Below are 14,974 nucleotides of genomic sequence, written 5' to 3'. Positions count from 1 at the left end.
TCCCTGATCTCTATAACTGCTAAGATCTCTTCTGATTTTAATACTCCATGATTCTGTAAGTTGTATCATGTGCTACTTTCTTTTCATTTAATTCTCTAGTTCAGAAATTTATCACGCATATATCTTCATCTTGCTTTGACGTCTATTAGGTGATCAATAAATATTTGTTAAAGTAATGGTGTGTTTTGCTGCTTCTGATGGATTGTGAAATTACTGTAATTTCACAACTTTTTATATTGGGCTGTTACTCATCTTTATCTTTGTCAAATGATATTATTGCTGCTTTAACATTTACTTGTTGTCTACCATAGCTTTGTGCATGATGTAGAGTTGGTTTTTATGTGTTCTTACTAAGGTGTTTCAGAGAGGAATCTTCAGGAAAATTCTTTCCTTACACCTAATCTTGGTCACTCTAAAAAATAGAGGGTGGCTCTGTAGGTTAAGCTGCCGACTCTTGATTTTGGCTCAGGTCACGATCTCAGGGTCCTGGGCTCCAGCCCCAGGAGCTCTGGGAGGTCCTCAGTGTGTCAGATGTGTGGCTCCACTCCCAGCTCCACACTCAGCAGAGAGTCGGTTTCATGATTCTCTCTCTCTTTCTGCCCCTCCTCTGCACTCTTGTGTGCTCTCTCTCAAATAAATAAATCTTTTTTAAAAAAGAGGTAAAAAGATAAAAAGATAGACACAAATATTTTCATAATCATAAAATAATCCAGAAAGTACATTTTACTTTTATTTGGCTTGACTCTACTTGCGAAAAAAAGCCCAAACATTCTGAAATTGGCCAGTTGCCCTATGGAAGGAAATGGTACCCCAACTCTATCATTTGGAAAAGTAGAGACAAATATTACATACCGTGAGCTTGGGGATACCTATCCTTTCTTCTGAGGCTCTTAGATGGATATACTGAAGAGAAAAAAATTACAAGAAACATTGTTTCCTGTTTAATGAAATAATTTTAAAATTATAATATTTGTTCCCTTAACTTTGATTTTTTCCATCATACATCTTCAATTAATATTTAAGTGACAATTAAACAGTTTAACTGAAGGCAGCCTGGGTGCTTTAGCGGTTTAGCGCCGGTTTAGCGCCGCCTTCAGCCCAGGGTGTGATCCTGGAGCCCTGGGATCGAGTCCCACATCGGGCTCCCTGTGTGGAGCCTGTTTCTCCCTCTGCCTGTGTCTCTGCCTCTCTCTCTATGTCTCTCATGAATAAATAAATAAAATCTTTAAAAAAATAAGTAAAATCTTAAAAAAAAAACAGATTAACTGAGTCATCAGATAGATTCACTGAGATAGTATATTAGTTCTTTTAAAAATGCCTAATAATATAGGATATATATTCAGCTTCATATATTTTCAGTATTTAACACAAACACCACCAAGGATTAATACGCCATTTAAGCCTATATATCTCTATTTAGCCTTAATATCTCCATTTAATATGGAGAGTTAATTAGTTTTGCTAGTAAGAAGCCACCTTAGAGCATTTAATACATTTTATATTATTATTTGTTCTGAGAGACTAACTTAAGATTTATAGGGTTCAATTTTGAACCTCAGAATAAATAAAGGGAAGGGAAGCCAAAACTTCCCTGGTGTTGAGGAAAAACCCCTGCTTTCTAACTCTCTATGAATGGCAGTATTGTTCACCACAGTACGGGGAGCCGGGACCTTGCCATTCCATACTTAGGCTTGTTTTTATTTTTAAGGAATGTCGGAAAATGGTGAAAATGAATGTTTTTTCTTTTTCTTCTTTCCTTAATACCTCATGGATCCTGACCTTTTCCCTTTAAACTGGTTTAGTATGTGTTTCCTTTAAAATTGGTCACTGACCCAAAAATAAGTTTTTCTTTTTTCCATGATCTTCTCTAAAGAATTCTGTTAATAGCACACTAAACTGGATTACAAACTTACTGAATAAGTGCTTTGAATTCTAGGCAACCTTGGGATAAAGGGCACAGAAAGAGTAATACTGCATAAAACGAAATTGAGCGAGTTGGTATAAAGGAAAGGAATGCAACTGTATGGTTGATGTGATCAACATCTTCTAGTAGGTTTATTAGCAATTTAATGGAATATGGTTATTCAAGCACAATAATAGCTTCAGTTGAAATGTCTGCTCTGCTCTTTTTCCCATACACTTTGGAAGGAGTTGAATGTGACAGTTGAGCTTTCAACAAGCTTCATGAATTTTAAATCCTTTCGAGACATAAAGTGGGTTACATGGCATGTAGTCAGTGTGGACAAGGAATTGGCAGCCTCGCCGGGTGTTATGGGATATCAGGTGTCTTCAACATACTGAGGACCTGAATTCACTAGGTGCATTCTGGGTCTGCTCTGCATACCCACAAAGAACAGAGGACCTCTTTCTTTCTTTTTTTGAAGATTTTATTTATTTATTTGAGAGAGAGAGTACAAGCGGCAGAGAGAGAAGTAGGCTGTGCATTGAGCAGGGAGCCTGATGTGGGGCTCGATCCCAGGACCCCAGGATCATGACCTGAGCCAAAGGCAGCTGCTTAACCGATTAAGCCATCTAGGTGCCCCCAGAGGACCTTTCTGTCCAAAATTTAATAATTAATTATCTTGCAGTTCCAAAGTTACTTTCCCAGCAATTGCTTCAAGATTTAAACTTCATATCATCACAAAAGAAAATCTTCACTAATGTCTCAGAACAAATTATTTTTGGCAGCTGAATATTTCACTTTTTTCCCTCTCTCTCCTATCTGATCCATGTATATTTAGAGAAGAAAACCTCTGTGAATTGCGACATAGATTTGTATCCTCAGATTTTAACACATATCCTGGTTGGTCCTGAAGTATTTCTTTAAATATTTAAATGTCTTATATAGCTGTTCTCAAATTCTGTTACCACGTAAAAGTCTGAATCTTTGCTTGGGGATAGAAGTATTGAAATATTCTGGAATTCAGTATAAAGAGCTTTACTAATTGTATCTGAAACTACCTTACAACAAAAGACTATTTTCAGAAGATAATTTTTCAAGAAGTCCACTGGAAAGCAATCTCAATTTAAAGTGTGAATTCATCCTTAAATTATCTTAAAACAGGGCAGCCCGGGTAGCTCAGCGGTTTAGCACTGCCTTCAGTGCAGGGCGCGATCCTTGAGTCCTGGGATCAAGTCCCATGTCGAGCTCCCTGCATGGAGCCTGCTTCTCCCTCTGCCTGTATCTCTGCCTCTGTGTGTGTGTGTGTGTGTGTGTGTGTGTGTTTCTCATGAATAAATAAAATCTTTAAAAAAAAAGAAAATTAAAAAATATATATATCTTAAAACAGTCCCCCATATTTTATTTAAATATAGAATGTGGGTACTGGTAGTGTAACTTAATAGCATGAGCAGAAAAACATTTCCACAAACACAGTAGGAAATTTTGGAAGTCTATACGAGAGATTATTAGCACTGGTATTTATGAATGATATTGGGGTTACAAAGTTTTTTTTCTTTTAAAGATTTTATTTATTTATCCATGAGACACAGAGAGATGCAGAGAGAAGGGCAGAAACACAAGTAGAGGGAGAAGCAGGCTCCATGCAGGGAGCCTGACGTGGGACTTGATCCTGGGTCTCCAGGATCAGGCCCTGGGCTAAAGGCAGTGCTAAACCACTGAGCCACCCGGGCTGCCCCGGTTACAAAGTTTTTAATGGTTTTATTTTTACTGATCTGTACTCTCTAATTTTTCTGCATTGAATGTATGGAATGGGGTGTGCTACCGTTATCATCGCAAGTCTAGGGAGAGTGGGTTTTACAGAGATCTCTCAGAAAGTTGATAAATATTCCCTGCAGTTGGGAAATACCCTGGGCACTGGTCTAGGAGATCTGAAGAGCAAGAAACTGGGTGACTAATGACTTAGAAACAGAGCCAAAAGAGTGCCAAGTTGTTGGGGACAGATGCACTGCCAGAGTTTGTGGAAGTGTTTGCGCGCATTAGAAATACAGGAGTAAAAGCTGGGCTGGGGTTGTTTCAAGTCCAGTCCAAGAGTAAGAGGATCCCTGCAGTGAGAGCCTGAATGGAGTGAACCACAGGTGAACCAGGGGCTAGTAACTCAAGCGAAAAAGACTCCTGCAATGTGGCTACAAGTGGTCTACTCCTCCTTACCCAGAGTCACATCAGTATTTGAATGTTTACAATAGTAGAAAGGATGCATTAATAAGCCATGTCCTCTGTGTGTAGATCTGCCTTGGGAATTATTACTGTAGTTGTAGGTAGTAGAAGTTTTAAATGTTCAGATATTTCTCAACTTTGTCCACCAGTGACGCAACAATCATTATCCACTAACCAATCATAGCTCTTTTCTTTTGTGCACATTTCCTTTTAGTCTTTGTTAACACACTGTTTTAAAAAATGTTGCAATCTAGTTTTTAATCAGCTAAATTTATCTTTATTCTCCTTTTTTTTTTTTTATCTTTATTCTCCTTATTCTTAGAGAGATCTCTTAGTTTCTCCTTGGGTATTTATAAGGATACACTTCAATTCTTTGCACAAATACTAAATGACATTAATCACTAAAGAGACACTATGTTAAATTGTGCTCTGAAGACCTGAAAGTTAATCTACTTTTCCAAGAGAAACCAAAGCAACAAGAAAGTCTGGCTAACTATATGTCAGTAAGAAATACTTAAGGAATATATTTACTATATATATGATAAATATATATAGTATAAATATATAAATATTTAGTAAATATATACTAAAATGGATTTAGCTTTGTGTTTAGCATAAACAGTACTGTGTTCACTTAGTATTTATTTCAAGATTTGAGTGTCAACTTATACTAAATTTAGCTCAGATACGTTTGAAAACTTTACAAATTATACCCACTGTTAAATGAAGTGGTTTTTGCCAACAGACTGTGAGCTTTGTTAGGCTATAAGCTTTGTACATTTTATAATAAGCACATTCCTGTTGTGAAATGGAATGCGTCTGATCCATAATAAATCTGGTTGAGAGACAATGGAACTTAGCCAGCTCAGCCCTGGTTCAAGGAAAAAGACAATAAATAGGGGCAGTGACATTTAGGAGAATCTAATTTCATCATGCACTGCCTCATAAGAAGAGAATCTAGAAGGCATTAAGGCTATTGTACTTTGAGAATTACTCAGAACCAGCTACAAAGTGCCTTCCATGTTATAGAAGGGACTAGTAGCTATTCTTCAGATAAATGTTTTATTTAAAAGTTAATTTATATTTGGTAATCAATCGGACACAGAAATAAAGTTTTTTTTTTTTTTTAAGAGAAAACTGTAAGGACAAGAATGTTAACCATATTTTTCTAAAACAATTTGGGAAAGGCAAAACTCACCAGCTAGACAATAATTAGTTTTCTTTGGTAAAACGTTGACTGGAATGTTTCTATTAGGAAAATATTATCGAACTGTTCCAGTTTCATTCCAGCTGAGGATACTGAGATTCGATAACAGAGAAGAGAAATTACTCAGTATTTTTGTTACCACTATGTTAGAATTTGGACAGCTGTCAAAAACAAGAACAGTTTCTTGAAACTAGCCGTTTTATACAACTATGGTTGGAAATAAGCCTGTACTTCATATTCATAAGCATATAAATATTCAGCTGGTGGTTTTTCACTAAATATTTTAAATAAGCTCTAGGAGAAGCAAATGTTTGAACATATGACAAAGGGTGAATATTTACAAAATCACTTGCCATGCTGCAGCCTGGAATCAGAAGGCAGCTTCTCAGAGTGGATTACTATGTCCGCTATTAACAATGAGTACAGCCTGTTACCACCACCTCTAAGGAAGGCTGTAATCACAATACACAAAAAAGTCTAGGACTAAGAAGGAAAAAAGAAAAAGCATTCACCCAAACAACAGCATTCCAAAAACCATCCTGAATTTTGTGTTCAAACACTGGGCAATGTGGTACAGTTTAAAAAAAAAAAAAAAAAAGTACTAACGTGCCAGTTGTGAAGAAAGTTAGTTTCAATTGGTTAAAAAAAAAAAATAAGCACAATATTTTTAAAAGATATGCAGCCTTATTCATTTTTAGCACATACAACAGTCATTTAGGATATACTAATGAAGGGTTTCTAAATTGAGATCTTTAGCAAACCTACTTGAATAAGTGAGTAAGAATGTTTTAATTAGCACAGCAAGCATCCATTTAGTCCTGTGGTGCTTTGGTACGAATTATTTTGGACTAATTGATCTAAACTGTGTTTGAAAGTTGTTCTTCCTATAGCCTTGCTAACTTTATTTGCTTAATGAACTTCACCCTGTCTCCTGTTCAAAGTGATCACAATTTCAAAATTTATAGCCTCTTAAAGAATGAAATCTTATACTACTGCCATATTTTATAGCAAAACTGAATCTAACAAGAAAACACACAGCCATTTGACAATAAGTAGCTCTTGAAGCTTTAACGTATCGATTACATTCAGAAAGTTCATTACAATCCATTTATTTATTTCCAGACCTTCTATCCTGGTGGTATCTGTGCAATCATAATATATGTGCATTAAGTAGTCTTTTCCTGACAAAGGGGGTTATTCCTTCCATTGCTACAACCAGACACTGTACTGTGCAACAGCAATCACTCAAAAATATCTCCAGGAGTCTATTTCTTGGAATACAGTAGTTAAGAAGAATTGTCAAGGCCAGATATCTCACATCACTTCCTACAGAACACAGTTTGAGGTAGTTCTAATTTCCCCTGGTTTTATATACTTTTTATGTCTTACTTCCAGTTCTGACTACACCCCAGAAGTCTAGGTTAATATTTTCAAGTGTGTTGATCTCTCCATATTGAGGATATCTAGAAGGCATTTTAAACTCAGCTTGGCTAAAACAGAACTCTTGAATTTTCTCCCTAGACTTGTTCCTTTCCTCTTCCTTTTCTGTATCAGAAATTAGTGCTATCATCCACCCCATTGCTCAAGTCAAAAATCGAAGTCATTCTTGTTTTCCTTCCTTCACTCTCACATCTAATCCACCAACAAGCCCTGCCAGCTGTCCCTCAAAACACATCCCAAATTATGCCAGGTTTTTTTTTGTTTGTTTTTGTTTTTGTCTCCACTATCATCACCTTTGTCCAAGCAACCATTATCTTTTGCTTGGACTGCAAATACCTTTTAGCTAAATTCTCTGCTTCCAGTCTTGCCTTCCAGTCCATTTTCCACAAAGCAGCCAGCCAGAATTATCTTTGTAAATTAGATGATGTCACTCTCCTTCAAATATCCAGTGGCTTCTGATAACACTTAAAATTTTAACCATTTAATGGTAGTTTACTAAGTTTTTTATGATTGATCCTCTGCCTACATCCCCAGCTTTATCGGGTTCCCTGCTATATTCATTTTCTAGTACCACACACCAGGTGGCTTAAACAACAAAAATTTATTTTCTTATAATTTTGGAGCCTAGAAGTCTGAGATCAAGGTATGGGCTAGGTTGTTTTTCCTGAAGCCTCTCTTTGGCCATCTTCTCCTTAGGTTTTTATGTGATCTTCCCTTAGTACCTGTGTATGTCCTAATCTCTTTTCATAAGGATACCAGTCCTATTGGATTAGGACCCACTCTAAAGGCCTCACTTTAACTTAATTACCTCTTTAAAGGCCTTATCTCCTAATTTAATCACATTCTAAAATACTGGGGGTTAGGACTTCAATATATAAATTTTGACGGGAGAAAATTCATCGCATACACTTGCCCTATTCATTTAGCCCCATATTGGTTATCTTTCTGTTCCCTGAACATATTAAGCTTGTTCCCACCTTAAGACTTTTGCACTGTCACTCATTGGAACATTCTTCTCCCTGATAGCAACAGAGTTGGTTCTCTCAGTAGACTCATACATATGTCACATGTTCTGAAAGACTATTCCTGACCTCCCAGTTGAGCCCACTCATTTTATAAGCATACGTCAGAGATATGGCATTTTCAGTTCCACATCACAATAAAGTAAGCCAACTGAATATTCTGGTTTCTCAGTACATATAAAAATTATGCTTATGTTATACTGTAGTCTAGTAAGTATGCAATAGCATTATGTCTAAAAATATGTGTATTTTAATTGAAAATTACATTATGGCTAAGAAAATAATGTTAACCACCATCTCAGCTTTCAGTGAATCTTTTTTGCTGGGGGAAGGGTCTTGCCTCACTGTCGATGTCTACTGACCGATCAGGGTGGTGTTTGTTGACGGTTGAGATGGCTGTGATATTTCTTAAAATAAGACAACACTGAAGTTTTCCATGTCCACTGACTCTTCCTTTTGCCAACAATTTCTCTGTAACATGTGATACTGTTTGATAGCCTTTTATTGACAGAAATTTGTTCAAAATTGGAGTCAGTCCTTTCAAACCCTGCCACTGCTTTATCAACTAAGTTTATGTAAAATTAGATGTAAAAATATAAATTATGTAAAAATACAATTATGTATATCCTTTGTTGTCATTTCAACAATCTTCAGAGCACTCACACCAGGAATTGATTCCATCTCAAGAAACCACTATCTTTGCTCACTCATAAGAAGCAATTCCACATCCATACAAGTTTTATTATGAAATTTCAGCCATGCAGTTATATCTCTAGGCTCCACTTCTAATTCTAGTTCACTTGCTGTTTCTACCGCAACTGCTGTTACTTCCTTTACCGAAGTCTTGAGCCCCTCAAAGTCATCCATGAGAGAGAGAACTGTCTTCCAAACTCTTGTTAATGTTGATATTTTAACCTCTTTCCATGAATCACAAGTGTTCTTAATGGCATTTAAAATAGTGAATCCTTGGGATCCCTGGGTGGCTCAGCAGTTGAGCGCCTGCCTTTGGCTCAGGGCATGATCCTGGAGTCCCAGGATCGAGTCCCACATCGGGCTCCCTACATGGAGCCTGCTTCTCCCTCTGCCTGTGTCTCTGCCTCTCTCTCTCTCTCTCTCTCTCTCTCTGTGTGTGTGTGTGTGTGTGTATCTCTCATGAATAAATAAATAAAATCTTTTAAAAAATAAAATATTGAATCTTTTTCAGGGGATTTTCAATATACTTTGCCCAGATCCATCAGAGGGATCACTCTCTTTGGCAGCTATAGCCTTACAAAATGTATTTCTTAAATAATAAGATTTAAAAATTGAAGTTAGTTATATATCCATGGGCTCCAGAATGGATGTTTTGTTAGCAGGCATGTAAACAATCTCATTGTCCATCTCTTCCATTAGAGCTCTTGGGTGACCAGGTGTATTGTCAATAAGCAATAACTTTTTGAAGATTTTATTTATTTACTAATTTGAGAAAGGAAGAGAGTGAAAAAAACAGAGAGAGAGAGAGAAACAGAGAGAGAGACAGAGAGAGAAGCAGACCCCCTGCTGAGCAGGAAGCCCAACACAGGGCTCGATCCCAGGACCCTAGGATCATGATGTGAGCTGAAGTCAGACATTTAACCGACTGAGCCACCCAGGAAACCCCAAGCAATAGTTTTTAAAGAAATCTTTTTTTTTTGTAGGTCTCAATAGTGGGCTTAATATATTCAGTAAACCTTGTTTTATTTTTTTTTAAACCTTGTTTTAAACAGATGTGCCATCATCTAGGCTTTATTGCTCCATTAATAGAGCATTAATAGATTTAGCATAATTCTTAAAAGCCCTAGAATTTTCAGAATGGTACATGAGCATTGGCTTCGACTTAAAATTGTCACCTGCATTAGCCCCTAACAGCAGAGTCAGAGGATGCCTGGGTGGCTCAGTGGTTGACCTTCTGCCTTCGGCTCTGGGCGTGATCCTGGGTCCAGCATTGAGTCCTGCATCAGGCCTGCTTCTCCTTCTATATCCGTCTCTGCCTCTCTTTGTGTGTCTCTCATGAATAAATAAATAAAATCTTTAAAAAACAAAACAGAGTCAGGTTGTCATTTGAAGCTTTGAAGCCAGGCATTGACTTCTCCTCTCTAGCTAAGAAAATCCTAGATAGCATCTTCTTCCAGTAGAAGGCTGTTTTGGCTACACTGAAAATCTGTTGCTTGGTGTAGCCACTTTCAGTAATGATCTTAGCTAGATCTTCTGGATAGCTTGCTGCAGCTTCTCCATCAGCACTCGCTGCTTCACCTTGCACTTCTATGTTTTGGAGAAGGCTTCTTCCCTTAAACTTCATGAACCAACCTCTGCTACTTCAGACTTTTCTTTAGCAGCTTCCTCACCTCTCTCAGCCTTCATAGAATTGAAGAGAGTTAGGACCTTGCTCTGTATTAGGCTTTGGCTTAAGGGAATGTGATCACTGGTTTGGTCTTCTACCTAGACCACTAAAACTTTCCGCATATCAACTGTTTTGCTTTCTTATCATTTGTGTGTTCACTGGAGTAACACTTTTAATTTCCTTCAAGAACTTTTTTTTGTGTTCATCACTTGACTGGTACAAGAGGTCTAGCTTTCTCCTAACTTGGCTTTTGTCATGCCTTCTTCACTAAGCTTATTTCTAACTTTTGACTTTTGATTTTGACTCTGCCTTTCACTTGAACACTTGAGGCCCTTGTAAGGTGGTTAATTGGTCTAATTTCAATATTGTTGTGTCTCAGGGACACAGAGGCCTCTGGAGAGGGAGGGAGGTGGGGAAAAGGGGAAAAGCTGGTCAGTGAAACAGTCAGAACACACAAAGTTTATCGAATAAGTTTGCCATCTTATATGGTGTGGTTTGTGGCTTCCCAAAACAATTACAGTAGTGACATTAAAGGTCGACTAATCACAGATCACCATAACAAAAAATGAAAAAGTTTGAAGTATTGTAGGAATTACAAAAATGTGATACTGAAACACAAAATGACCACATGCTATTGGTAAAATGGCACTGATGGTCTTGCTCAATGCAGCGTTGCCACAAGCCTTTAATTTATTTTAAAAAAACAAAAATGGAATAGTTGTGAAGCACAATAAAGTACCATAAAATGAGGTATGCCTGTATGTCACATTCCCTGAATTCACTCTCTATATTGTACCTACTACCTAATATTTTTTCTTTTTATTATTCATCTTCTATCTCTCCTTTTCCCCACAAGAATATATACAAGGATCTTCTCTCTTCACTGATATATTTCTAGGGCCTACAATAGTGCCAAGTGTGTTAAGAATGTTGAATAGATATTTACTGAGTGACTAGACAAATGAATAAAATTATTAAAGATGATAAAGAGAAGACAGCAGTTAGTGATTATTGTGACAAATACACCAAAGATAGTTTTCTCATTTGAAGGTCTTTTAGAAATAAAGATAAATCTGCTTACCATTGAAATGCTGTAAGAGCTGTCTAGAAGGAACCCCCCCACCCCCACCTTGTGACTATGCCTTGGCTAGATGAAGTGGATATTTATAAGTGAGACATAAGTTTATTATAACATTTCTAGAAATTATGTGTAACTTGCAGAGTTTTTCAGCTATTCATTCAGTTAGACATATGGAGAGTCTGTTGTGGCCAAGTCTTTTGTTAGTAGAATGCCCTGGGAAACATGGGAGCACACAGAAGGCATATCTAATCCAGCCAGAGCCTGCAGTTGGGATGGGCCCAGGGGTCTCTTGGAAGGCTTCTAACACAGCTTAATGTGTACAATGTATTAATTGTGTATTGGACATACAAAATATTTGTCATACTTTATGTGTTTGCCTTTATAAATGGCAGCATACAGTTTCTCTGAATTTACAGAAAATTTTAGGCACTTCAAGTTCCATGACTGATGCTTATTTTGGATGGTGTGTGCACCAAATTTTCATGCTTCTTGACTTTTGGGAAAATTACTGTAAAATTTTAGAATCTTGTCAGTTCCCTAGTTTTTAACATATTAGATTTGCAAATCTTTTAGCAGCTGACACTTATTTTTATTTGTTATTTGGTGGTAAATAATATTTCTGTTTGTTCTCTGCAGACAGAATGTCAGTGGCTGTTAGACACTCAGTACATGTATTGTGTCATTACTGTCAACAAGGAAAAGGGCCACTTGAATTAGTACATTATATGTCAGGAGAGTGACAAGACCAGCAGAGCTCCTGCCTTGTTTTTCATTTAAAAAGCTAAATGTTGCTTTCAGGCTTCTTCTGGGAAACTGTCTTGCTGTGACAGCTTTATGGAGGGCCTCTGGATTTTTTTTGTCTGTTTTTTGTTTTTTTTAGTTTGTTTTCTGTTTTTTGTTTTAGTTTAGTTGACACACAATGTTGCATTTGTTTCATGTGTACAACTTAGTGATATGACAAGTTTATACATTCTGCTGTGTTCACCACTAGTATAACTACCATCTGTCCCATTACATCGCTGTTACAGTATCACTGAGTATATTCCTTATGCTCTGCCTTTTATTCCCATGATTTACTCCTTCCATAACTGGAGGCTTGTATCTCTCTCTTCCTTTCACTCATTTTGCCTGACTCCCCACCCCCTCTCCTCTGGCAACCATCAGTTCTCTGTATTATGTATGGTTCTGATTCTGCTTTTTTTTTTTTTTTCATATTTTTAGATTCCATTTGTGAGTGGAATCATACGTATTTGTCTTTTTCAGTCTGACTTATGTCATTTAGCATAATCCTCTCTGGGCCCATCCATGTTTTCTCAGATGGCACAATCTCATCCTTTTCCATGGCATATAATATTCCATTGTGTGTGTGTGTGTGTGTGTGTGTGTGCATGCGCAAACGCGCGCATACCACATTTTCCTTATCATTCATCTATTGATGGACACTTAGGCTGCTTCTATATCTTGGCTATTATAAATAATCCTGCAATAAATATAGGGGTTTATATATCTTTTTGAGTTACAATTTTAATTTTCCCTGGGTAAATACCCAATAGTGGAATTATTAGACCATATGGTATTTCTTTTTTCTTTTCTTTTTTTTTTTAATTTATTTATGATAGTCACAGAGAAAGAGAGAGAGGCAGAGACATAGGCAGAGGGAGAAGCAGGCTCCATGCACCAGGAGCCCGATGTGGGATTCGATCCCGGGTCTCCAGGATCGCGCCCTGGGCCAAAGGCAGGCGCCAAACCGCTGCACCACCCAGGGATCCCCCATATGGTATTTCTATTTTTAATCTTTTGAAGAACCTCCATACTGTTTTCCACAGTGGCTGCACCAATTTACATCCCCACCAACAGTGCAAAAGATTCCTTTTTCTCCACATCCTCACCAACTCGTTACTTCTTGTCTTCTGGATTTTAGCCATTCTGACAGGTGTGAGGTGATATCTCACTGTTGTTTTGATTGCATTTCCCTGATGATGAGAGAAGTTTAGCATCTTTTCATGCATCTGTTAACCATCTGGATGTCTCCTTTGGAAAAATGTTTATTCAAATCCTCTGCCCCCTTTTTTTTGAAATTTTAAATTAAATTTTAATTTTTTATAAGTTTTTACTTAAATTCCACTTAGTTAACATACAGTGTAATATTAGGTTCAAGTGAACTATGTAGTGATTCAACACCTTAACACACCTGGCACTATTGTAGGCCCTAGAAATACATCACCCAGCACTCCTCACAAGTACCCTCCTTAATCCCCATCACCTATACCATCAATTTGTTCTCAATAGTTAACTCTGTTTCTTGGTCTTCCTCTGTCTATCTCTCCCTTTTTTCCTTTATTCATTTGTTTTGTTTCTTAAATTTGTTTCCTTTGTTTCTTAAATTTCACATATGAGTGGAATTATATGGTATTTGTCTTTCTCTACTAATTTTGCCTAGCATTATATTCTCTTTTTTTTTTAATTTTTATTTATTTATGATAGTCACAGAGAGAGAGAGAGAGAGAGAGAGAGAGAGAGGCAGAGACACAGGCAGAGGGAGAAGCAGGCTCCATGCACCGGGAGCCCGATGTGGGATTCGATCCTGGGTCTCCAGGATCGTGCCCTGGGCCAAAGGCAGGCGCTAAACCGCTGCGCCACCCAGGGATCCCAGCATTATATTCTCTAGCTCCATCATGTCATTGCAAATGGCAAGATTTCATACTTTTTTATGGCTGAGTAATATTCTATTATACACACACACACCACATCTTCTTTATTCATTCATTAATTGATGGACAGTTGGACTATTCCATAAATTGGCTATTGTAGATATTGTAGATATTGCATGGATCCCTTTGATTTAGTATTTTTGTGTTCTTTGGGTAAATAATAGTAGTGTGATTGCTGAATCAAGAGTACTTTTATTTTTAACTCTTTGAGGAAACTTCATACTGTTTTCCAGAGTGGCTGCACCAGTTTCCTCTGTCCATTTTTTAATCGAATTATTTGTACTTTTTTTGGTGTTGAGTTGTATAAGTTATTTATATATTTTGGGTATTAACCCTTTTTTGAGATATATCATTTGCAAATGTCTTTTTCCATTCAGTAGGTTGTCTGTTTTATTAATGGTTTACTTTGATGTGCAAAATCTTTTTATTTTGGTGTAGTCCCAATAGTTTATTTTTGCTTTTGTTTCCCTTGCCTTAGGAGACATATCTAGAAAAATGCTACTGTGGCTAATGACAAAGAAATTACTGCCTATGTATTCTTCTAGGTTTTTTTTTTTTTTTAAGATTTTATTTATTTGACAGAGAAATAGAGCCAGAGAGCACAAGCAGTGGGGAGGAGCAGAGGGAGAAGGAGAAGCAGGCTCCCCACCAAGCAGAGCCCAGTGCGGTGCTTGATCCCAGGACCCTGGGATCATGGCCTGAGCCAAAGGCAGATGCTTAACCAACTGAGCTACCTAGGTGCCCTCTTCTAGGATTTTTATGGTTTCAGGTCTCATGTTTAGGTCTTTAATCCATTTTGAGTTTATTTTTGTGTGTGGTATTAGAAAGTAGTCCAGTTTCATTCATTTGCATACAGCTGTCCTGTTTCCTGGAGGGGCCTTTGAATATCTAGAACTATCTAGATAATGAAAAGGATATTTCCCGGTTTTCTTCAGAGCTTTTTTCAATCTCTCCTGTGTATTCTGGCTCCATTGGTTTTCCTTCTGTGTTTATGTCAAATCTTTCTATTCCCATGTTCTCCAGATCTGAGTACTGGT

General features: G+C 37.3%; 1 protein-coding gene and 1 long non-coding RNA gene across 5 annotated transcripts in view; one reads left to right on the top strand and one right to left on the bottom strand.

The window, feature by feature from the left end:
- The window catches only part of DDAH1 (dimethylarginine dimethylaminohydrolase 1), a 133,975-nt gene that overhangs the window by 71,032 nt on the left and 47,969 nt on the right, over window positions 1–14,974 (top strand). The window lies entirely within an intron of this gene.
- Window positions 776–14,974, bottom strand: part of LOC140637869 (uncharacterized) — a 66,406-nt gene continuing 52,207 nt past the window's right edge. For both annotated transcript variants that reach the window (XR_012034946.1, XR_012034947.1), the window contains exon 4: window positions 776–903. This is a non-coding gene — a long non-coding RNA (uncharacterized lncRNA). The remainder of the gene's footprint in view (window positions 904–14,974) is intronic.

This window comes from Canis lupus, chromosome 8 (assembly GCF_048164855.1).
Source record: "Canis lupus baileyi chromosome 8, mCanLup2.hap1, whole genome shotgun sequence".
In the NCBI taxonomy this organism is placed as follows: Eukaryota; Metazoa; Chordata; class Mammalia; order Carnivora; family Canidae; genus Canis; species Canis lupus.
Note: the sequence above shows the minus strand (reverse complement) of the source record. Positions and strands in the feature narration are given on the sequence as shown.